General features: G+C 36.7%; 1 pseudogene; it reads right to left on the reverse strand.

Moving 5' to 3' along the window:
- Positions 1-19,001: 19,001 nt before the first annotated feature.
- On the reverse strand, positions 19,002-19,098 carry LOC131837448 (U6 spliceosomal RNA; annotated as a pseudogene).
- Positions 19,099-25,164: the final 6,066 nt, after the last annotated feature.

Genomic DNA, 25,164 nt, shown 5'->3' on the forward strand with positions numbered 1-25,164 from the left:
TCCATAAAGAAAAAATATATTAAATGTTACGGAAAAATTTTTATTAAAAGTGAATTACTATGAGCCTTAAATCACTCATTCCAGCAATTAATTCAAAAAGTGAAATCTTTTTAGAAATATATTTGTTGTTTAGAGTGTCACTAGGATTATATTTAAGGTAGAAGAATAATCCATTTCAAATAGCCCTAAAAAGATTAAAAATACAATTTCATGGGCGCCTGGGTGGCTCAGTTGGTTAAGCAACTGCCTTCAGCTCAGGTCATGATCCTGGAGTCCCGGGATCGAGTCTCGCATCGGGCTCCCAGCTCCACGGGGAGCCTGCTTCTCTCTCTGATCTTTTCCTCACTCATACTCTCTCTCACGGTCTCTCTCTCAAATAAATAAATAAAATATTTTAAAAAAATACAATTTCAAAAACCTATTTCACCACCTGATAGTAAGTTCACTGGAGAAAGTAAAGGATCCACTAGCCATTCAGACAACAACTGAGTGTTGAACGCACTCAGAATTTCATGTAGTATGGGGTAGACTTGATATAAATGTATAAGAAAATATGCTTACCTCTAAGTAAAAAGAAAGTAAAAAGAAAGTAATCATTATTTGCTGAGACAAATTAATATTGAAATTATAGGTAAAGATACACACATATACATTTTAGGGAATATGGAGAGAGCTATTTGGTTATAGGCATATCAAATAGAATTCAAGAAAAGTAAGTATAATTGAATCTTTCAAGGACCAAATCCAGGACAGCTGAAAAGATATGAGGAGTCTGGGCTTCCCACTTCTCTTTCTCTGGAGTCACAGGATTTCCTAGGACAGCTTACCTCTGTTGGTCTTTGGCATTGTTTTTTCTCTTTTTCTCTTTGACTTATTTAAGGCTCAAATGTAGTTTGTAAAATATATGTACCTTCATATCCAATAAAAATAACTAATTGACAGAATCAGTGTATCAGTTCCAACTCCTAAGACAATTGTTCTACCTGCTTTAGTTATGGTGATTACCCTTGATTAGACTTGGAAACTTTCTTCTCCTCCTAGGAAAATTTATCTATGAAACTGGCTCATGGACAGGTAAGAACTCCCTTGAGACAACATTGGCATCTCTAACATATTCTGATATATTCCCATTCAAGTATTATTTGAGCACTCCCATGGGGAAAACCCTATGTTAATTTGACACATGCAGAGATTAACAATACATAGTTCTTGTATCTAAGGAACTCAAACTGGAGTGAAGGAAGCAGAAGAAAACAAATCACCAATTTCAAGGGATATATACAATACCAGTGGCTCTGATACATCTATTCTGGTCTTCTCTTGTTAACTCTTCCCAACAGGGTGAGGAGTCTACAGGGCCCAGATGTCATAGAGCTTTCTCTGGATATCCTGGCAGAGAATTAGCCTTCCAAATGGCAGAGGAACCTGTGTGAGCTTCATCTACATGACTGTTTTCTAGAAGATTATCCTATGTTGTGAATTCTTCCTCTGCCTGAAGGGTGGGTGAAAGGATATGTGACTCAACTTTGGAGGAAACATCTGCATTAGCCCCCCTGAGAGGGAAGGGGACAGAATAGAGATAGGATAGAAAGTGAAAGGACATGGAATTTGAGCAGGGTACCTTCCCTTGTACTCTTATCCTGGATAACAAATGTTTGGGGTAAATCTAAAAACCTACTAAGGGGCTATCATAAGATATTTTCTGGGTGTTTTGGTAGTACAGAAGAGAGTCACTATAGTAAAAGCTGATGGAGATATATTTGATTAGAAAGATGACATTATATCTGAATTGTAAAAGACTATTAATAGTTATGTGAGCAAAGTGATAAAGTTCTTAGATAAAAGGTACAGCATGTGAAAAGGCAGGCAAATCCATATTTATCTGTGTGGTATGATATTCACAAGGACCTGTGGGAGGACTTTATGCATGACACAGTATTTAGTACATATTAATGGATAGTAAGGATTTTCACCTTCATTTGGTATCAACAAGTGACCTAAGATAGTCCCCTTACTTCCCATCTGTGGCCTCACAAGTTTCCTAACACTTCTCAGCTGATTTCCTGGGAGTTAAAAAAACTCAATGATTCATTGATACTTTCCTCTGGAGTGGTTATTTCATTTAACGTAAGTGTAAATCTAAGAGTACCTCCAAGGAGTGAGTAGTCTGCATGTTCTCCATTCAATAAAATAGAGTTTCAATTAATGAAGATTTAAATAAATATTAGTGGTGTACAGTTGAAGATGGTGGATTGGTCACACACACACATCTTCTATTCCCCCTTAAAATACTGATAGACTTATAACAAAAGAATTTATTTAAAAAAATAAGACTTCAGCCAAAAATTACAAATATGATAGAATATAACAATGGAAGGTTAGGAAAAGTGGGAACTGGATACATCCATGGTGTGATGGTTAATTTTATGCACCAGCTTAACTGAGCCGTGGGATGCCCAAATTTATTTGTTCAACCATATTTCTGAGTGTGTCTGTGAAGGTTTGTCTAGAATAAATTAGCACTTGAATTGGTGAACTGAGTAAAGCAGACTACCCTTTCCACTGTGGGTAAGCATCATCCAATGTGTTGAGGACCTGAACAAAAAGGTGAAGGAAAGAAGAATTCCTTCAGTCTGTCTAATTGCTTGAGCTGGAACACTGGTCTTCTGCTGTTGGACTAGGGCTTACACCATCTGCACTCCTAGTTCTTAGGTCTCTGAATTCACACTAGAACCACACCACTGGCTTTCCTGGATTCCCAGCTTGTAGATGGCAGATCATAGGATTCCTTGGCTGCTGTAATTTATGAGCCAATTCCTCATAATCAATCAATCAATCAATCAGTCTCTCTTTTTCTCTCTGATTCTGTTTCTCAGGAGAACTCTGACTAATGCACATTAAAAAGGCCTTTAGAAACCTTAGGAACATATTTTCTACCTGGCAACAAGCAGTGATGATTTTTTTTTTAAGATTTTATTTATTTATTTGTCAGGGATAGAGGGAGAGAGAGCGAGCGAGCACAGGCAGACAGAGAGGCAGGCAGAGGCAGAGGGAGAAACAGGCTCCCTGCTGAGCAAGGAGCCCGATGTGGGACTCGATCCCAGGACACTGGGATCATGACCTGAGCCGAAGGCAGCTGCTTAACCAACTGAGCCACCCAGGCGTCCCAAGCAGAGATGATTTTTTAAAAATCTGTTATACTGTGGAACTCTCAGAAAGGACATCAAGTGCCTTTTGAAGTGGGGAAAAATGTGGAATCAAATAAAAAGGATTGTTGAAAGTTTAATATTTATACCTGGTCCTTCTTTGTTGTGAGGCAGTACTCAGCTGTCAGTATCATTTACATATTCATGAATTGTATATAGGGAACACTGATGTAACCTAAATGACCATCATGAAGTAGGTATATTGGGAGAATGAGGGTTTAGTAAGTGTGTGTGAATGTGGGGGTGTGGTGGTGACAAGGAGGTGGCAGTGTACAAAGGACATCTAGATCTTCATCTTCCATGGAAGGAAGTCAAGTGACTCTTAATCCCACAAAATAAACTGAGGGTTGCTGGGGGGAGGGGGTTTGGGAGAAGGGGGTGGGATTATGGACATTGGGGAGGGTATGTGCTTTGGTGAGTGCTGTGAAGTGTGTAAACCTGGTGATTCACAGACCTGTACCCCTGGGGATAAAAATATATGTTTATAAAAAATAAAAAATTTAAAAAAAAATTAAAAAAAAGAAATCAACATTTTAAAAAATGGTAATAAAAGAATTTATTTAGGTATATAGAGATATTTATCAAAAGAGTAAATTGCAGGATATGAAAGTGGTTGCTTCTGGGGGATTGGTAAATTGAAGTGGGATTAAAATACTGCTAACTTTTGCCATAAGTCCTATAGTATTATTTGAGCCTTTAGAAGACTACTGAAAATATTAGTTAGAAATACAAGTAGGTGGTGGGTATTAAGGAGGGCACATATTGCATGGAGCACTGGGTGTGGTGCAAAAACAATGAATTGTGTTATGCTGAAAAAATTTTTAAAAATATTCAGAAAAAAAGAAATACAAGCTGAATCAAAAGAAATAGCACCAAGTTCCATAAATATGACATTCTCCCAGAAGAGTACTTGAAGTACTGATATTCTATATTTCATTTTATTTGTAGACTTGTATCCTTAATAATTAACTGAAGTAAACGTGCATTTTTGCCCATACTTGAATCTTCCTGGTTTCTCCACCTATAAAATAAATATAATTGGATGCAATCTTATATTCCTTGCATAAATGTTCTGAGAATACTTCACATATCACATGATATAAATATAATATCTATTTGGATCAACAGTAAGTAATTTAAATTGTATATATTTGGATATATAATTGGATATATTATTTGGATAAACTGTTTGGGTCAAACAGCTTATCCAAATAATATATCTATTTGGATCAATTATAAGTAATTTAAATTGTATATGTCATTTGATCAAAGTTGAGAGGAGAACTAAATGAGACCCTTGGAAGTTAATGACTTCTAAGAGGAATTTCTATTGGCAAATAATCATAATGATAGTAAAGTCTTTTACTATCACAAGCTTAACAGAGGCATCCAATCACATATGTTTTAAATTCTCTGTTCACATCAAATAAAAATGGGGGCTTAAATTCTAATTCCGATTGCTTTCATGGAAAGTTTAAGCTGTATCTCTATAGAAATATCTTGGAATATTTCATAAACATATCATACTGCATGATAGTTCCATTAATCTAATTTGAAAGTGTCAGCATGAAAAATCTTTGATTCATAGAGTATTTTAAAAATATATCTCTGATGTTTTGTTTTGTTTTGTTTTGACATGTCATTTTATATTATTCCGTCAGCACTTAGTCTAGATGACTGTAGTCAGCAGAGCCAACTAGCCAAGGATCATCCTTGATCTTCTTACATACATGCTATGGAAAATTTTCTTTATTACCAGCTCCAGAAAATGCTAGTTATCAAGACCCCTCAGGCAAAGCCTCCCTGTGGTAGAGTGAGGCCCAGGGTCGACTTTAAGAGTACAGGGTAAATGTAGCTGAAATAAATGCTAAGGAGAGATTCGAGGGAATAAATAAAATCACAAAATGGCTAATGTATAAAAATAAGGGATACGAAGGTTCCTTTGTGTACCTTGGGTCCGTCTATTTTTTCACTCATTGCAGAGGGAAATTCTAGTATCTCTAAGCCCTTTACTTTTTCCTATATGTATCGGTAACTGTATTGGCAAAAACAGTTAACTCAACCACACAAATTTTTATTGGCCAAGTGTTAGGTTGCTGTAAATCTTTAGTATCTTTATTAGATGATTCAATTAAGATTTTTTTGGTCAGAAATGTCGAGTAAACAATACTTATAAGAAAGATTAGCTCGGATCAATGTCCCCTTTCTGTAAAGGATCAGACAGTAAATACTTTCAGCTTTGCAGACCTTACAATCTTTGACAACTACTCCACTCCTCCACAAAGCATGAAAATAGCCAAAATTGATACACAAATGAACGGGCATGGCTATGTTCCAATAAACCTTTATCTACAAAACAGGAAGCAGATAGAATTTGGCTCAGGAGCATCACATGCCAATCCCCTGGATTAGGTGCTATTATAGCCAAGAAATCAAGGGTGGCTGAATCTTGCCATAAATTTTATATCCAGTACTCAAAGAAGTCCCTAGAAGAATACACACAGTTGTAGTAGCATATGGGGAATCAAATACCCCATAGGTATTTGATTTTTAGGAGGGTAGAAGTTGGGCAACATCTAATGCAAAGCCATGGATCTGATCTGTCTGGTTGAATCACACAAATAAGCCTACAGGGCCAAATGAAAGTTTCTTTTCTGTCTACACTGAAAGAGAATCTAAATCTTTGGATATTATCAATTTCCTCCATGTCACACAGCACAGGAAATAGAAACAGTGACAATCATGCAGAGATAAAGAATGCTGGCATGGCCGCTGAAGACAGGTGGGTACCCAATGAGCCACTATAGTAAATGGAATGAGAATGGGCGGAATGAAGCTGCTCCAACTACAGATTGGCCACAGTGTAGTTTACTGAGACAGCTAGATGCCCAGAGGAAGTATAAAAGAGATCCTCCATAATTAGTATGATTTGTTTTATAGACAATGTTGAACATAATTAATAATGAATGTAGGACAATAGATAATTTTTTGCTGATCGTTCAGATTATCAGTTCTTTCCCTATAGTGGGAGCCAAAAAATAAAGAGGACTGAAACTCCTGAGAGAGAGAGAAAGAAAATGAATGAGGCAAAACCAAGTAATATTTCAAAGCAGTTCCTAATAGTTGATAGGGATAGTGTCTCAATAAATGTTACTTTTACTTCTCCCTGAGATCTAGCCTTGACCTTTATACAAATTAGCATATATGGAGAGTTTATAAACATTCTTTGGCCCTAATTTTGTTATCTAATATTAAATCTACCTTACCCAAAGCCTATTCCTGATCTCAGCCCTATCTTAAATTCTGCAGAAAAGCCTGGCATGACTTCCTCCTGACTTAGAGAAATCAACCTGCTATACATTTTCATTGCTCCATCTACTACAATATCATATACCCTTCTTTTATTATCACACATTATTACAGTGTTGTTTTATATTCATTTATGTAGTTACTTGATTAATTTCTATCTCCTCACCAAACCATAGGTCTATTATTCCCTAGCACAGATTTCAGAACTCTTTTCTAATAGTAATCCCAGGAATATGCACTCAGATTTAAAAAAAAAAAAAAAAAAGAAAAAGAAAAAGTAAAAGAAACTATTATCCTAGAATTCTCAAGGATCTTCAGTATTATTCATTCATGTGTTCTTTCATTTTCATGTTCATTTATCAGGAAGCCATTCCCATTTTATGACCATGCATTTTGCTAGGCCCTAGTGAGACAGACATGGATTGGCAGGAAGGGTCACTGCCTCATGGAGCATAGAGTCAAGAGCAGGAAACAGCAGACATTCACGCACAAATACTTATTCAAGTACAGTTTTTAAAAAGGTGTTAAAGGACGCCTAGGTGGCTCAGTCAGTTAAGGGTCTGGCTTTTGTTTTTGGCACATGATCTCACAGTTGTGGGATTGAGTCCCAAGTTGGAGCTCTGTGCTCAGTGCAGTCTACTTCAGATTCTCTCTCCCTTTCCCTCCTGCTTGCACGCTCTCTCTCTCTCAAATAAATAAATAAATAAATAAAATCTAAAAATAAAAAGGTACTAAAAGACAAGCATAGAGTGTTGTAAGTATATGAAATTAATATATTTGACTTCATTTGGGAGTGATCTCAGTAGCTTAAAAAGAGGAAGTGACATTTAAGCTTCTACTTGAAGAATGAATGCATAGGTGAAAAGATATTAAATAGATCAGTCACACACACATGCACACACATGCTGTCCACACGACAGTGTATGATAAATGCACATTTAATAAGAATTGTAGTTAAAAAAAATCATAATATCCAGAAGTGGTCTAAGCTTAGACTTGAGTCATGCTTTGTTTCACATGAGGAAAGAGCTAGAGTCTATTATTCTAGTAACGAATTTAAAGGGAATCCAGGTTAAGTCAGTCTGTCCATCTCTCTCTCTCTCTATATATATATGTATATGCACACATTTGCCACGTTTACCACAACTCAGCCATGAGATCTAATGTATTATAACTAAAATATTTTTTCAGATAATTTGAAATTTTACTAATATAAAATACTTCACTCATATTTGGATATAGTTTTTTTAATTCCCTATTTTACAATCTTTATCGTATGGGAACTGATCATCCATATTGTCTTCTTTCTGAGTTTTAACAAGGGATAATTTAAGATGCAAGTTTTCTCCTTTCTCGCCTTTAGTTTTTTTTTTTTTTTTTTTTTTTAGGATAATTAAAGTAAATGGGGCATGATAAAGAAAGAATATGAGCTTCCAAGCAAGAGTTTCTAAAATGAAAACAAACAAACAAACCTCTCTGTACTTTGGACTTGTAGACTAGAAGTCAGTCTTAACTGCAAACTATTTTAAATGTATATATTTTAGTTATTTTATCTACATTCAGTAACAAAAATTGGATGTCAGACTACATGTTGGAAATTGCTTTAAGGAACAGATAAGAATGATTTATAAGTATACAGATTGGTAAGATAATTACTTTGAAATACTAAAGAGTGCTGAAAAAGTTATCCAAATAACAGACTACTTCAATCTAATAATCTACAATTCTTTTTTTTAACTAGTGATGCTTTACACAGAGAGATTTTTCTTCATAATTAATAAAAAGTTCAGTGTCAACTAAGACATTTATTTAATCATCTGAAGTTACAAAGTAATGAAGCTTTCCTCTGTAATTTTATCTTTTTTTTAAGATTTTTATTTATTTCTTTTGAGAGCGAGATCACGTGAAGGAGAAAGCAGAAGCAGGGAGGAGCAGAAGCGAAGAGAGCTTCCGACGGAGAGAAAGAAGCAGAATCCCCACTGAGCAGGAACACTCCCCCTCCCCCCCACCCCACCCTGGCATGCAGGACCTGATCCCAGGATTCTGGGATGGTGACCAGAGCCAAAAGCAGCCACTTAACCAACTGAGCCATCCAGCTGCTCCTGTATTTTGATCTTTATATTACAGATCTTTGGTATTCCTCTAGAAGTATCACCAATGCTAGTATGTTCAAAAATAAAAATTAGTTTTTTTAATGCATACACAACTTCCACCAAACCTAATAATAATAAAAAAAAAAACTGAAAAATGTTTAGCAATTTTGTTTTGTTTTCCTTCTGCTCCGAACACGGAAATTATTTAATTGCAGAAACAGTCAGTTGATTTCTTTTTTCCTTTGAAACAAGTGGTGCGTCATTGAATGGGAAATGCAATTTTACACTTATTTTAAGGGAGCCCTTTGTGAGTTTTAAAAACAAACCTTGGGGGGAGGAAGAGACCCTTGGGTGCTGAGCTATCAATCCAGAGATAATAATAACACATGTTTTTTGGAATACTGCTGGCTCAGAGATGCTATAATGTGTCAGAAGTAAACACCCCCACCCATTCTGGTAGTTTTATTGCTTCTGGTGTGTTATGATTAGAGATGTGTGTGGCTTTAAAGCTGAAAAGATTGAATTGCTTAACACGCTATGTATTGGAAAGCCTGGTCCAAATGCAAGCTTAATCAGCATTTTTCTTCCTTCTAAATGTAAATGGTATGATGCAGTGTCCTGTAAATGATGCTGTTTATCATATACTGTCAGATCATGCTGCTGAAAGATGCATTTCCATTTGTTTCCTTACTGGAGTTTGATTTGTAAAATCAGATTTAAACAGTGGATGAAACTGAATCTAAATTTCAAGGACAGACAACCTAATAATATTTAGCATAACTGGGACTAAGTCTAGAAATAGTTATTCTAACTCCAGCCTTTATGATTTGAAAGAACATGCGTCTTTATTTTTACTTTTAAAATAGCCCAACTGCAGTGAATTTTATGGTAATTATAATCATTAGCAATGGAATCTTAATCTCAGCCAAAGTATTCGTGTGCACACTACAATTCGTATACTGAGCAACAGAAGACCTCTTTTTTTTTTTAACATGTAAATAGTACCACAATTTTAAAAATGTCATAGAGATATTGCTTTGATTTGTAAGTATTTTTCTAATTATTATAGTTGTTGTTTTTATACGATTTTTCAGTGGCTGGGAAAGAACATCATAGTTTATATACGCAGATCTTTTTGGCAGATAATCATGTGCTCAAAAAGCTAAGAAAACCTTAATTTACCTTGTCCGTGTTCTTAGCTTATTATACCCAGTCTGGAATCAGTGTGAACCACATACACAAGTCAAAAACCTTCATTATGAATTTTGTTATAAAACTATATTTAAAGATTGCCAATTTTAGAAATTAGGGCAATACCATTCTTAGTTACAGGTATTAGAAACAACGTACTTTTTTTTTTTAAGATTTTTAAAATTTTTTTATGACAGAGAGGGATAAGGAGAGAGGGAACACAAGCACAGAAGAGCCAGAGAGGGAAAAGCGGCTCCCAGCTGAGCAGGGAGCCCCATATGGGGCTCAATCCCAGTACCCTGGGATCATGACCTGAGCAGAAGGCCGACGCTTAATGACTGAGCCCCCAGGCGCCCCATGAAGCAACATACTTTGAAGATCCTCGGCAATTCACAAGCACTGAGACACATTCTTTTATACCTATAGTTTATATACGCATATAGGTATAAAAGAATGAGTTTTATACCTATAGTTTATATACGCATATAGGTATAATAGTTTTTATACCATATAGGTATAAAAGAATGAGACACATTCTTTTATACCTATATGGAAACTTTTAATGTTTCCTCACAAATCGCAATTATGTTGAAGAATTGCTCAAACCAAACTGAGGGCCACGGACAAGAAAACGAGGGATTATAAATTTGTTAGTGTCCACTTGGCTGCAAAATGAAGGTAAAGTAGAAGAATCTGAACTTCTGCCCTGGGAAACCTATGAAATGGTGGTTACTTTTGTTAAAAATTGACTGCCTTTGGGGCGCCTGTGTGGCTCAGTGGGTTGAGCCTCTGCCTTCGGCTCGGGTCGTGATCTCAGGGTCCTGGGATCGAGCCCCACGTCGGGCTCTCTGCTCAGCGGGGAGTCTACTTCCCCCTCTCTCTCTGCCTGCCTCTCTGCCTACTTGTGATCTCTTTGTCTGTCAAATCAATAAATAAAATTTAAAAAAAAATTGACTGCGTTAAGACACCCTTAGTGTTTCCTAGGTTTGCACTACTTCCTCTTGGTTGAGTTAGTTTAGAGAAGCACTTGAAACTCCTTTGGAAATTCTGAGTTGAAGAAGTGAAGGTGGTGGAGGGAACCTAGTTCACCCTGGCTCATTCAGAATCTTGACTAAGTCAGTCAACATCTGGACTGGGACTGGGTTCAGTCACACTCCAGAAATTCTGAACTCAGCATCACTTTATATAATACCTTCTCCAGCACTGCTCCATAAAATCCTTAGTTTTGAGGAAGAAAAATAATCTGTATTGGAGTTCTAAACCTTGTTGAATGGTCTAGGGATCCGTGGTAGAAATGCCACTGGATCATGGATGTAGAAGGATTTATACATTAAATATTTGGAATATGCATGTTGATTTGTACTTTGGCCCTAGGCCAAATAATTATTAGGGGTGGGCCTGAAACAAAGAGCTTTGTTGACATCATTTATTACAGCACTGGATAGCTTTAAAAGAAAAAATATCACTGATTTCAGGTGTTGGCACTGACTTTGACTCACTTCTTTCATTCAAATGTATATATATATATATATATATAGAGAGAGAGAGAGAGAGAGAGAGAGACTCTAAGACCTAATATACTATGATAAATTTTACTTTATTCTGAATAATAATTCAAGAAATACTGATAATACACATTTGTCATTTACAGAATTTTAATTGCTAAACTCTACATTGACATTTTTAGGGCTTTGGGGAACAACAGTATTTTAAGTTTAGTACCACTGACTTAGAAAAAAATAGTGCAATCAATAATTTATGTAAATGTAATTTGTTAATAAAAACTTCAACATACTACAATATGTACTTAAAATATAGAAATGTTACTTTTCCCCAGTACCTCTTTCTCTCATAAAATATATTTTTCTATATTTTTGAAAATTTTAGAAATCAAGGACTACACTAACAGACATTTCCCTAATTTCTATGTACATGCCAATATCAATATGGTTTACATCATGCACTTTGAAATATGATGTAAACGTCTTGATAATGTTGTAACAGAAGTCTAGGAAAGAGTTTGAGGAATACAAGGTATTTACTCTCAATTTAATTTGTGGAGAAGCCAATGAGCATTTAGGCAGTTGGAAGAGAAGGGAATAGAGAAACAAGATAGATTAAGGATCAAAGGTTTGTTTTGTTTTTGTTTTTGTTTTTAATAGGAGAATTCAGCATGTTTTTTAGACCGAGAAGCCAGGGGAGATTGCAGGTATTAAAAAGAGAGGATATAATTACCTGGGCAAGATCTCAGAGGGAAGGCTAGAAAGAATAAAAGTCCAATGAAAAGTTTATCAGGAGTAGAAAGAAGGAAAATCACCTTTTCCTTGACAAAAGGAAGCATTAGGTATAGATTATCCTGGTATCATTTTAACCTAAAATTCATAGGAATATTACTGAAAGAAAAACAAATTACTTTCTCTTAAAATGCTCATAGGCTGCTGACATTCTAGTCCAGCTACATAATTAAATTACATTTATAACAATGTACATAAGCTATAGCTATGCTGAGATCTCATCTATGTTCTCCCAAATAGAGTGATAATTTTTGAATAAAATAGAAATCCATATAAGCAGAGATTTCATTAGCTGCTAATGAGAATTTATGTCCACCCATCCCATACAACTTCAAAGTATGTGGTAACATTAATACAAATGGGGGTGTGGGGAAAATTTACAATATATTGATGTCATCTTGTGTCATCCAATGTAGAAACAACAGATCTAGGAAGCTGAGTCTAGCACTCAGGTATTTAAAGAAAGTCTTAATTTCAAGAAAATTTGGGGAAAACTCTTCCAGATATTAATTACGCTTTTTCAAGTGATTGCACTGAAAAATTATTAAACAAAGCTATAAGAACATAAACCTTGTAATATTCTGAAAATAAAATTAAATTCACACAAATGTCATAATTTTGATACCAATATAGTCTGTGTGAACATTAGCCACCTTATGAATGCCCCTATTTGTCCTTATTTTGCTTTTCTTCCTTTATTACTTAACTTTATTGCATGCATTTCATTGCCAAAGCACATTTTTGAAACCAATCAAATATATAAATGAATAATACGTCAGTATCAGAGTTTTGCATTCAATATATGAATGCACAATGATTCACTTATTCATTCTAATGAAAATAAAGATTTGGATTTTTCCAAGATTATAAATAATGCTGCTAAGAATATTTTATCCATACATCATCTGTACATAAATGTACTTTTGGTATATGCGATATCAACATCAGTAGAAATTTCTACCCTGCTTTTTAAACTAGTTATAACACCTACAGGGTGTGAGTATCTCTAATATTCCCAGGGCAAACATTATGGTCAAGAAGGTCCTTTAGACACAGAAAATTGGGTATTCTCCTTACCAAGAACATGGAATTCTATTTCTCTAATACCTGAGAACATATTGAGTCATAATGTCCTAAAAGGTTAAACTCTTCAAACCTCTATCAGTGAATTCTACCTTCAGATTAGAATAATCAAACCAGTGCTGAGGAGAAATGCAAACTGAAAACCAGTAAGTCTATCCTCCTTGGAAGAATGGTACCTGTCAAACAAAATAAATTGCCTGGAGAGCATAAGGAAATAGAAACTAAGATTTGCACTGAGCAGATATTATGTACCTTGTCCACAGTACTTTTAGCAGTATGATATAGCCAGTGAAAAAGCCAAGTGGCTCATGGGAGATGACTGTGGGCTATTGATAACAAGGTAGTGCCTCCTGTTGATATGGCTATGCCCAATACTGTCACCATCTTAGATACCATGGCCATGGTCCTAGGAGGATACCATGCCATAGTGGACTTGTCAAAAAAATATATTTTTTTCCCAGTATGTCTCTGGCCACAAAGTCAGAGATTAATTTGCCTGCAAGTGGAAGGGGCAACAATGGATCTTTCAAGTGCTTCCCCAGGCTACCTACACAACCCCATGACATATCATGGGATGGTAGCCCAAGATCTGTTCTCCTTCCCCGCATCAATAAAATGTGGGCACTTTACATTGACCATATAATGTTGAATGTGAAAATTTGTCTCTGCTGCAGAACATTTTGCAGACTTTGCTGAACATCTATGAGGGAGAGGATGAGTGGTGAACTCAGAAAATTCAAGGCCCAGACACCGCCAAGTTTTTGAAGTCAAACGGTCAGAAGATCAGGGCAACAAGCTGCCTTTGAGAAAGCAACTAGTGAAGAAGATTAAAGCTCTGGGCATCTCCCAAACAGGGCTACCATTTGGGTTAGACGTATCTGTGACTCTGGAAGACGTGGGTTAGCCCCTGTGGCAGAGACATTAAAAAAGGAGAGAATACCTCTCTAGAAGGGGGCAGAAACTCAATATATCCCTATAGAACAACAGCTCCTACAGTATACATTGTGCTCCTCCAGGTGGAGCCCTTACAAGGGAACAGCATATCATGGACCGAACTTATCTTGCTAATCAAGGGGTGGGTTGAAAATATGTTCCACTGATCTACCTCTGCCAGGGCTCAGAACTCCCACTTTGACTAAATGGCAAACCTATTTGATCTAAGTTCCTTGTCCACCAGCCAACTTCTCTAGAAATGTGGACACTATTAGGCCCTGTAGAATATGTAGATCCTCCAAATGCTCCCACCCCTATTGCTGTAGTGGCTTTTGTGGCTTGTAGAGAGGGAATGGGGAAAAATTCCCAAGGATGCCTTGTATACAGATTGGTCTAGTTAGGGCAACGAGCCCAATTGGATTGTAGTGGCTATTCAGCCCAATACTGACACCTTTGGACGGAAACAGGAATGAACTGTAGCAGCCAGTGGGCTGAAGTCAAGAACAGTTTGGCTGGTGATCATTCATAAGCCCTGGCTGTTAACCCTTTGCACTGATAGGCTGCTCTAAAGAGGTTGACATTATGGCTTGGAAAATGAGAAGCTGAGGTGTGAGTGATCACGAATAAGTCCTTGTGGAATTAGGGTATGTGGAAAATATTTGGGTTTTCTTGCAAGAGCCTGAAACTGTGCTCACTGTCTTCTATGTGCTGGCTCATAAAGTGCCAACACTCCCTGGAAATCAGGAAGCTGATACCCTAGGTCAAGTACCTGTCCTAGCAACTGACCTTTCAGGAAATACGGCAGATCGGGTTCAAAGGAAGAAGACCACTACAGTGCCTGAGAGGGATGGCATATTACCAAAGATACCAGGTAGCCTTTAAAATATGGTGACTTGATTAATGTAGTAAGATCATGACCTGTGTGTTCTAAACAATGGCCAAGGTAACTGCCAAAGGAGTCTGAGACCATCAGGAGGAATTGGCAAATTGATTGTATTGGCTCCCACCTTCCTAGTGAGGGTTCTAAGTATGTCTTGGTTTGTGTGGACACGTGCCTGACCTAACCAAAGCTTTTCTTATTGCCATACAACCCAGGCTGCCACCATTAGGGGATTTGAGAAGCTGAGTCCTAACTACGGGTACCCTTGTTGAATAGTGATAGGGATCACATTTCGAAGGTTATGATATACAAGAGCAGGCTAAGAACATGACATTGAAGAGAGGTTCTATCTTCCATATAACATACAAGAAGAAAATTCATAGAAAGAAAGAATGAAATATTAAACATCAGATTAAATTACTAACAACCACCTTGACTTGGCCAAGCTATTAATATATGGTGTTCTAATGTTATATCATCTTTATTAGAACACAGGGACACAAATGCATATTCTGAATGATTCAGTCCCAGACTATGGGACTTAATAAATCAGTGGTTGGGTAATGGGGCTCTTGGTGGGAAAAAATATTGGTACTTATTTTGGGGATCATCATTTAAATCTGTATTTCTTTTGCATGTGCTTATATTGTTGCTATGGTATCTGCCCACGGTGCAGCTAGATTGTTGTCAAACAAACTACCCCCATACTAACAAACCAGTTGACTGCCCAGGGTACATTGTCAAGGTGGGGGGACATGCCAGATTATAAGAGCTGGTCAGGAGGGGTGGAGTATTGGAGGAGGTCATCAAGAGGATGTGACAGCTGGTTGATTCCTGAGATGGACCCAGTAATCAGAGGCTCCTTATGCCTTCCCCTATTCTTGGAATGTATGTTCTGTACTCTTCCCATATTAGGAAATACTTCAGGTTGCAGCCCTAAAAGAGTTTGTGGTATTGAGACCATCTCAACTATCTATGTGCCTGAACCCTGTTAAGGTCTCTAGACTCTTCAGATTTTGGCAGGCAACTAGAGCTACTCCTTTTGCCACCACCCAGGGCAAGCCTGGTTTGTAAATTTTTTGTTGATGCAAAATCAACAAATCTTTTTAAAAACTTTGAAGAGAAAGGGAAAGAGTTTTGTTTGAGCCCAAGTTAGGACAGCTGCCTGGGATGTACAATCCTCACCAAGAAGAGAGCACTCCAGAAAAGGAACATTTGATGTAGGCTTATATATGTTTTGTTTTGTTTTTTTGTATAAAGAGTTACAAACCATCATGCTGGAGAACGTTCCAGAAAGTTCATCTTACTTTTTTATCTCCTGTTTTTAGTATATGCAAGGCTTATGACTTTAATCTTATGAGAACCAGGGAAGTTTCTTTCTCTTATCATGTGTTCAGAATGCTCCTTTTTGGGGGTATCTGACAGCGGCACAGACTCTTGATTTCTGTCTGCTCAGGGTCCTGGGATGCAGCCCTACCTGGCGTCTGTGCTCAGCGGGGAGTCTGGATCTCCCCCTTTCCTCTGGACCCCCCCCCCCCCAAGTAAATTAAAAAACCTTGATTTATTGGCTTTTTTTTTTTTTTTTTTTTTTGGCTATTTATTTTTTAACAAAGCAGACGTGTGCTTGGGGCAGAACTAGAGCCCCTGCTTTGAGGTTTTGCCAGTCATTCTGACCTTGATAGACGTTAAAGCATAGCTTGCTTAGGAGCCCAGAAGCAGACCACACAAACTACAACTGAAAATTTCCTCTTGCTTATTAAAACTGCCACCTACCAATCTGCAATGGTCTACCTCTGCAGTCTCCCCTTGCCCTCATATACATGGGCGAGTTTTGAATTCACTCGGGGGAAATACCAGTTGCAAACCAACAGACTCCACTGAATCAAAGCTGTATATCGCAACCTTCACCCTGAGGATATTGTAAATGAAGTAGGGAAGGAAGCACCCTGAATAGAGGCTTGTAGAAGGCCCTGCAGCAGCGGCCCCATAGTTCTGGCCTTAATATTGTAACACTTAAACATCTTCACTCGTGCCTTTATAATCTTTGCCAGGGTAAGGCAGTCTCTGTGAAAACTGCTGCATTCCACGACTGCTTTGGGTCTTGGTAACATTCAGGACCATCCCAGGTGTGCTCCGTAAACCCTTCACTAAATCCAGTGTCAGAAGCAACAACTCAGAGCTCTCCAGCAACCACCCATCACGTAAGGCCCTTTAAAGTGGAGGAGGAAAGGCACAGGCTCAGAGCCGTGGGAGGGCTGTAAGCCTGGAGGGGCCCACAGCCACGCGGGACATCTCGCGCTGCCTCGCACTATCCCGCGAGAGGTTTTCCGGCAGGAAGTCGGGCCACTTTCGGTTTCTCCCCTCCACAGCTTTCCGCGGAGAATCCGTATAGCCTGAAGTGATGAAATTCTCCAGTTTCCCGTTTGATGGTCTCCACTGCAAATGCCTGTTCACGCAGATTGGAAGGTATGCCATGCATGCCTATTTCAGACTTTCAGTTAAAATTTTCATTCACGCTTTTACTGAAGGAAAGTCTGTTCCGTGAGGGTTAATTGCGGCACGCGCGGAATTAGTCTGAGTGGATTTGCTGAAGTGAGATAGGTACCAAGACAGTATGGACTCCAGACAAGGCCTGACTTGGACCGATTAATAGTGTTGCTTTTCAGCCGCGGGGCCAAGGTGAGTTTCTGCTGGTTTGCGCCGACTTAATGGAAACTGCTAACAGCGAGGTGATGGTTTACACCTGGTGTAGGCGACCTTTCCCCACCCTGACGCTGCCACTGGCGCTGGTTACTTCACAGTACTCTCTTGGGTGCCCTGGTCTGAGGTATTCTGAACCTATCTGGGTGGTTTGTGACTTGAAGGAAGGTGCATCCACTATAGCCCCGCAGATGGAGGACAGTAAGAGCTAGCTTGTGGTTTCTGAGCTGTGCTGTGAGGCAGCCTTCGAGATGAAGCTCCTACTTCAATGCTGCTGCCATTTTGTTTTCTTTTTTTTTTTTCGGCAGTGACCTATAGATGCTTAAGCTCTGGCAATTGCAAGTCCTGTGAGTGATTGAAATTTGTCTGGCTGCCGCAATTAGTGAAGTCTCCACCAAGAAAAGCGAAGAGGGCTCCTGGGTGGCTCAGTCAGTTTAGCGTCTGCCTTCAGCTCAGGCCATAATCATTGGGTCCTAGGATCAAGCCTGCATGAGGCTCCCTGCTCAGCGGGGAGCCTGCTTCTCCCTTTCCCTCTACTGCTCCCCCTGCTCGTGTTTTCTATCAAATAAATAAGGAAACTCTTAAAAAGAAAAAAAAAAAAAAAAAGATAAAACAAATAAGCAAAACCAAACAAAAACCAGAAGAAACAGGGAATGCAAGGAAGTGAAGAAAACAAAAAGGCAAGACACCCATAAGTCATAACCTGAAGAAGAAAAGGGAAGGTGTTTATTTTATCCAAAACAAAGCTAATTGAAAAAAAAAATTCTGGAAAGTTTAGAAGTAGGGGAAATCTGAAAAGGAGGAAAGAAGTCAAAAAGATGAAAAATACTGGAGAAAATATCCTCGTTTTTATTTTCTAATAGAAGTTATAGGATATCAGGGAAAAATGGAAATTAACAAATAATTTGTGAGACTCCCAAGAAAGGAAAAGGCAGTCACCAAGTACCAGCCCAATGAATTATAAGTCTCAACTAGAGTATACTTTATCATGCAATTTTGTAACACCAGAAATAGAAATAAACTATTTCAAAGAGAAAAAAAAGAAAACATTCTAAAATACAGGATTATGTGATTATAGAATTCCACCAATACAGAGAAAAATCAAATATTACTGGAGAATTAAAAAAATATTTACAAAGAACAATTTAAATCTTAGAAAATTATGAAAATTTCAAAGTATGTCTGTATTTGTAAGTTATGGTCATAAGCATATGATTTCAAAGATGTATCAAGTTTTTTTTCATTATATGGAACCAGGGTATTATATAGTTGCTCCTATGTGTGTGTGCACTATATAGGGGCATATGCACATGCATTTGTGGAATACTTTAGAAATTTGCACATTGTGCATGGGACATGCTAAACCTCTCTGTATCTTTCCAATTTTAGTATGTGTGCTACTGAAGTACTACTATAGGATTGTGGTTAATATCAATAATAATAATTAAAAATGGTCATAATTTTTTAAGTGTTACAAATAGTGGTCACATATTCATTTACTTCAGAAGTAGAGAGAACAAAGTTTCTAAATCACTAACTATACTGGACTTGAGGACACTAGAAAATAAAATGTTAATTTTTATTGATAATTATATTGAAAATTATTGATAATTATTAAAGTGTTAGATGTTTTAAATAATAATAGACATTTTCATTTTTAAAAAAGTAAATAGTGGAATCTTATCAATCTGAAACACATGATAGTGATGGAATATTGTTCTTGATAATCATGGGTTTCTGTGTATCCCTGAAATACAACCACATCAAGGAAAGGGGAACTTAAAAAAAATACTTATTATTGTATCATTTGATTCATTCCTGTGTTATGAGTCTGGGTGTCAATGTGCCAGAAAATTTAGCCTTTACATTTCCAAAAGGTATTTTCTAAAGGCTTTGCTAATATACTGTTTCTTGTTACTTCTCAAAGTCATCTCATTCTTTTTCCCCTCTTTTATACTGAATATGTATCTTGATAGCAAGAAATAAAGAAGATAAATATGTTTTCTTGACATTAAGATGAAGAAACTTCATAAACAATATGTTTCTATGGCTGTAGTGCTTATGTGCATGCCCATGTACATGTTAATTTCATAAGGTTTTAATCCTTGACTCTCCTATTGGAGATTACTGGCACAGGCTTTCTATTTGTAATCTCACAGAAGTGATTTTTGGAGAAGGAATAATCTTTGTTGTGTTATTTACTGCATGCAGTACAGCTCAGTAAATAAATTGCACAGATACAGTTTATTGTATTAAGGAGAATCTGTACAGAGCAAAGATGACTTGCACTTGTGTGCTCAGCACTACTCCCTCTTGCTTTTTGTATTTGTGCCAATGTGCTTTTGGTAGTATTAATTGAGAGGAACCACATGGTGTTTTAAATAGAGTCATGGGAATTTGTCCCATTATACAACTGGGTAACTATACAAAACTTCCATCAGTTCTGACCACACCAAATATTGCATCCTGGCGTCAACCCAAGACATTACATTTATCTAATCATTGACTTTACATTTACCTCAGTCTCTTTCAAGACAAGAAATGAAATGCTTGCTGCAAAATTACATTTCCAGCAGTTTCTGATAAAGGAAGGAGATGAACTTTGAATGGGGCAATTGTTTTCTAAATGGATTTTTAAGACATGGTATATTGGGTCTCGAGTTCATTGATTTGTATTGGACCAAGAGATAGGTTGAAAGGGGACATCTCTCCAGTGGAGAGAGTTGGAAGGAGATTGCTCGTTCCCCGAATCAAAGGCCTCAAGCCAAACTGAAAAACCTGCTCACAGAGCAAATTTCTTTTGATTCCTTAAAATAAAATTTCAAAAACCCTATAAACACAAGGATATCTCATATCTCTTAGGACATTTTAAAGAGAAAAATACATTAGTTTAGTAGATGGTTCAAAGGATTAGAAATGGGATATAGGAACTTTCACCCCTGGGTTACCATTTGATGAATGCCACCTAGCTTTAAAGTGATCATAATTCTTTTATTGTGTTGCACTATGATAGTTTAAGGAATAGTCATTGGATTTTCATCACGGAAGGAACCCTTGGATTCCCAGATTCCCGGATAGAGGGATTTCTGAACCTCAAAAAAAAAAAAAGTAATGCTAGTTGTTTGAGAAAATATGTTTACTTATAATAAAACACCAGAATAAAAGGATGTTTTCCCCAAGCTAAGTATCTAATTTTTATTATGAAGTATGCAGACATAAAGCCTTTAATTGCCTTAGCCCCAGCAAAAATAACTGCAGATACTCTTTCCATTCACTAAATGAAACCCGTTTTTTTAAATGCCACTAAACTATTTGCTTTATTATTACCCTGTGGAAATAAGTTACATTAATAAAAAAGTTTAGTCTTGTCTGTTATTACCATTAACTATTTTTTATTCATCTTTTTAGCAGATAAAAGAATATACAGATAGTATTTTTTTTTTCTATTCATAATTTTAGAAGTTCTGTTTCTCCACCACTAAGTAGAATGAGGTTTTTTTTTTTTTTTTTTTTTTTTAAAAATAAATGCTTCCCATTAGAACTTAATTTAAAAACACATAAAACATCCATACAAATGAGCAGCATAGAGATCCCAAGCTATTTCATTGAGGACCAGTGGCCAGTTTTATCCCTACCTTGCTTTTTTAAACTGCTGTTGAGTTCAGGGGATGTTATGTCCCAAGAATCTCTCATCAAGGGATTTTGCCTTTAAAGCGCATCTGATGGGACTGTTCAGTGATCCTGTAGATGCATTCTATTTAAAGAATCAGGTCATGCACCCTTGTGGCACAGAGAGTTGCTTATTTTTCTAGACAAAGAATGTTAAAAAAAGAAGTGTTTAAAAACAACAACAAAACGTTGCAATGTTCTCCTTGTGAGTAAATCCAGAGTTATTAAATTTGATTTTGAATTCATGAGTCTGTGGTTCAAAAAAGTATCTCCTCCCCCCACCTGTTTGTTTCTCTGAAATATAGATAAAGTAGTTAGCTTTATATACCCACGGAGGGGTGCCTGGGTGGCTCTATGGGTTAAGCATCAGACTCTTGGTTTCTGCCCAGGTCATGATCTCAGGGTTCTAGAATTGAGTCCTGCCTCAGGCTCCATACTCGGTGGGAGTACTCTGTACTCCTTACTCAGTGCTTGAGGTTCTGTCTCCCTTCCCTACCTATACCTCCCTGTGCTTGCTCTCTTAAATAACATCTTTAAAATGGAAAATGAATTGTTATTGGCCATTTCAGACACAAATAATCCATTCAGAGCCTTACAAATGGATGGAATAAAGTTCCAAATGATTTCAAAGTGGACCTAAAAGGAAGTATTTTAATTTTATAATGTCAACTTGTGAGATTACTCAAAGTGTGTCTAACTATCTCACTTCTTTGGTGTTCAGTATTCAGAACTGCTCTTCTCCTTTTCTTTCTTCCTTCTCTCTGCTTCCTTTCTCATTCTTTGTTTCACACACTAAAAGGAAATTAACATATTTGCTTTTGACTTTTCCATTATAGCTTTATTTTTTTGGAGGACACTAGATGGCATATATCCAAGTGGCTGTTAAGATAGAATTTAATCATACTTACAAACAGGTTGATGTCAATAATATATTCTGGAAATGCTTAAGCACAAACAAATTAGAGTACTGAGCAAATTTTAGTTGATGGTGTTGAAAATCATATTTAGTGGTGGAGTTATAAGTTCAAAGCTGGTAAAATTTTAAAGCTCGTGTCACCTAATATGGTGATTTCAATGTGCAATTCATCATTTTATATTCTTTGATTAAATATGCATCCCCAAAACATTCTATTATCTATGAAAAAACATTTTTAATGGGTAAACATGAAATTGGATTATTAGGACTACGTTTTACTATATATAATTACCACAAGTTATAACTAATAATACTGTATCTATGCACTTTGCTTTCTTCAAGTTCTTCAATTTTGCCTGAGATTGTATAGGATGTTGAAAAATATTTATGTATATTACATACAAATAAATATAGGAAAATACTTTTTGGCATGTGCCATATATGGACTCACTTTTGTGGTTGTTTTAGTTTTGGAATTTTTTTTTCATTTTATATTACTTTAGCTCTTACTGTTGTCACTTTGCCCTTAAGTTATCTATGATATGAATTTAAATCTACATTGCACAGTGTGCAGAAAATTAATATATACCCACACACCTCTACCTCAGGATTAGGGAACATACATTTGTGGCTTACATCATCATATTATTTCTGACTCAAAGCTTCACTTCAACAGATTAATAAATTTCATGGATTAAGTCCATATCCTACCTATAGTTTCCATTCCATACATACTTGGATGTAAAACTTCATGAAACCACACATAATGTTATGAGGTGTTTATGTGCACTGAATAGTTGAGGAAATGGTAACAATCAACATCCCCCAAATAGAGTGTATTTAAGACTAACTAATAGCATTCATTCTGAAAGTAGTTTTTTTTTCTTCCCCAAGTCTTCACTGGTAAATTCCTCACTTGTCATGTCTGCTCACATAATGTATGTTTTTACAACACTTTTTGATTGTTTTTCCTTCCTTTCCTCTCATCCCTTTTCATTTTGGAGAAATCACTATAGAAGCAAACAAAAAGGTTCTATACATTTCTGATGCAAAGGAATTTAATCCTCCTTTCATTTTTTCCCCCTCTCCATCTAGACTCTGCCAGAAACTGTTTTTCTGTTTCTAAACAAAGGCAATTAATCCTCAAGACAAATTATCATTCTGTTTTTCAATACTATAAGTACTTATATGGATAAAATGTGAGAGTTATCATTTGCTTATTTCTGTGCTAACACCCTTGTTCTATGAAAACCTACTTACAATGAGTAATATATTGAAAAGAATGCAGTTCATTTAATAATAATAGGTGGAATTTGTTGCCAATACATAGTCCAGTTTTTCAAGATCATATCTTCCCTTAAGGATTTGAGAGCCTGGTAACCACTGAGCAATTTGTCACTGCTTGGTCCCTAATGGTGTAACATAGAGCTAATTGTCATCCTGAAATCAGTTTTCTTTCAACTGCAAATATATGAGAACACCGCCAATGGAATTAGTTAAAGTCACATATTAGGATGTCAGTGACTTCAGTGGTACCTTTTTAAATTTTTTTATTCAACAATATATTCATTTCCTACTGTGCCAATCATAACATGAGGTCCTGAGATTATGGTAGTCTATATAAAGACACAGAACCATCCTTCATAGAGCCCACTAATGGAAAAGGCACATATTTCTCAAAGCTGTATTCTTCTGGCAGTTCAGCTTCCAGTGTCCTAAAAGTCAATAATTCCAGCACAAATTGAAATCTTAATATATCTTGTATTTCCTAGCATCAATTGAATATAAATAATAATATATTGGCATCAATACATTAACTGTATGATGAACTCCCCAAAAGACCATCCGAAAAGCATATTCATAAATATGACATAGTTTAAGTAATGTCTCAGTGCCACTTCCTAGGAGTGCACAGGAGAAGAATTAGGCACAAACTCCTCAGTCTTGTATTTATTAGATACAAGACAACAAAGGAGAAGAAGGTTATACATTAACCTTAGGTCTTGTAGGTAAACAAGAAAGAATGTGAGTCATATGTTGATTGTAAGTCTTATAGGTAAACAAGAAGAGGAGTAAATTGTGTCTGGTCCAGCAGCATGATTTGTCCTTGAGCAACCCCGCTTAGAGGGATTACCATAACAGCAGGCTATCTCTGAGGCAGGGGAGTCAACGAAAAAGGGAAGCAAGCAGTGTTCTGCCCTGAGCGAGCCTGGCATCCCCAGCTGGGTATGCCCAGCTGCTGGGCTTCAATGACGTATATCATCCTCTCCACCAGAGACCTGCTGATGGTATAAGGTTTTTCTCAAGGTCATCTTTAAGCATGCTTGTGTGACCAGTACAACTCCTCATTAGTTAAAGTTATATTTTAAGCAGTATATTATTCTGAGGGATGGTTACATCCCAGGGAATTCAGGAGTGGATATTTATAGGATTTTAAGGCATGAGCTAAATGATTACATGGTGACTCTGCTAGGTCTGGAAACTGGTATTGGGCAGAGTTTGTGACATAATAGCTTTGGATTGAAGAGCAAGTAACTTTAAGGGAGCTTTGAAAAATTAGTCTTTATAAATAAGATAGGTTAGTTGCTTCATAGTTTCCTAAGAGTATGTATTTCATGAAGCAAGTAGCTAAGTTATTTTTGCTTATTCTGAGTATTAATTACTATAGGAAAAGGAGCATATACCAAATATCAATATTGTATAATACAGGAATCAGAAATTGTTTCAATGTTTAGCTTACTTAAAAAATAATGTATTAGAATGTTCTTAGAACATTTTTTTAGACATTTTTAATGAAGCACATTGGTTAAACCATTAATTTTGTTAGGATTTTGCTTTTGTTGACTCCTTTTTCTTATATACTATAGTCATATAGGGCCTAAAGTCAATA

Source organism: Mustela lutreola, chromosome 7, assembly GCF_030435805.1.
Source record: "Mustela lutreola isolate mMusLut2 chromosome 7, mMusLut2.pri, whole genome shotgun sequence".
In the NCBI taxonomy this organism is placed as follows: Eukaryota; Metazoa; Chordata; class Mammalia; order Carnivora; family Mustelidae; genus Mustela; species Mustela lutreola.